The sequence below is a fragment of the Hoplias malabaricus genome, unplaced genomic scaffold (genome assembly GCF_029633855.1).
Source record: "Hoplias malabaricus isolate fHopMal1 unplaced genomic scaffold, fHopMal1.hap1 scaffold_149, whole genome shotgun sequence".
Classification (NCBI taxonomy): Eukaryota; Metazoa; Chordata; class Actinopteri; order Characiformes; family Erythrinidae; genus Hoplias; species Hoplias malabaricus.
The window spans coordinates 89,996-91,036 of NW_027100992.1; positions in this window are offsets into that span (position 1 = coordinate 89,996).

Consider the following 1,041-nt stretch of genomic DNA (forward strand, 5'->3'; position numbering starts at 1 on the left):
CCTTGAAGCTTGTTCACATGTATTTGTTGTAGCCATCAAACAAAAAAAGAGAACAAGGGACTCCCAGGAGGTGCCTCAGCATCAGGAGATGGCTGGTTTGATTCTCAGTGATGCGTCTGAGGCTGGGAGTCGAATGGTGCTTTTCCGTTGCATGGTACTTACTCTGCTGGACTGTACTGGAATCTACTCTCTGTTTTGTCCCTGGTTTATTGTCCATTACCACAGCTCCCCTCCAAAATGTAGCTGGTGTCATCTCAAAACCCTGTCTCTAACGGCAACAGTGGTCTTTGGAATCCACGACAACGGCAGCGGTAACGTTAAGCGGTGTTTACTCATGGTGTATTGGCGTGTTGTTGTTTGGGACTGAACACAGATCAGTAGAGTTTGTTCCTTCCTTGTTGCAGCGTCCAGCTCTCGCTGGATTCTTTCGTCGGCCACCGATCCACGGAGCGTTTGAGCCTCTTCAAAAGACCGCGGCGTCATTTTATGAGCTGCCGTCGTGAGTCAGATAAAAACAAACGTGATCTCTGCTGCAGCTGGAGATTTTACAGATGGAGAATTGGTGCTGGTCGTCTGCATTGTGTGGCGTAGAGTGACGACTCAGCGCTCTGCAAGGTTTACACCTCACAGCTCAGTCCCTACTCAACTCGCTTGCAACCACAAGAGAGCAGGGACGAAATAAAGAAACAGGATCCAGGACCACATTTACCTGGAGAAGCTGGAGAGCCAAGTATGAGAAAAAATACAGAACCCAAATACACAATCCATTCATTGAGCATTTAGTGATCTGATAATGAGGAAACTATATGAGTCACCCAGTACTTTAATACCACACGTATGCCTTTACTGCTGATGATCAGCCAACTTCTTAGCCCTGTTATCGTTTGGGCAGCTTTAGTGGTAGATATTTACTGAGGAGTTTATGTGACTCCAGAAAGCACAAATGGATCATCTGTCGTGGCTGTAGAGCGCAGTGTTTACTCTTAGGGAGAACAATAGTAAATCAGAGTAAGGGTAAACGTTGCTCCTAACACCCTGATA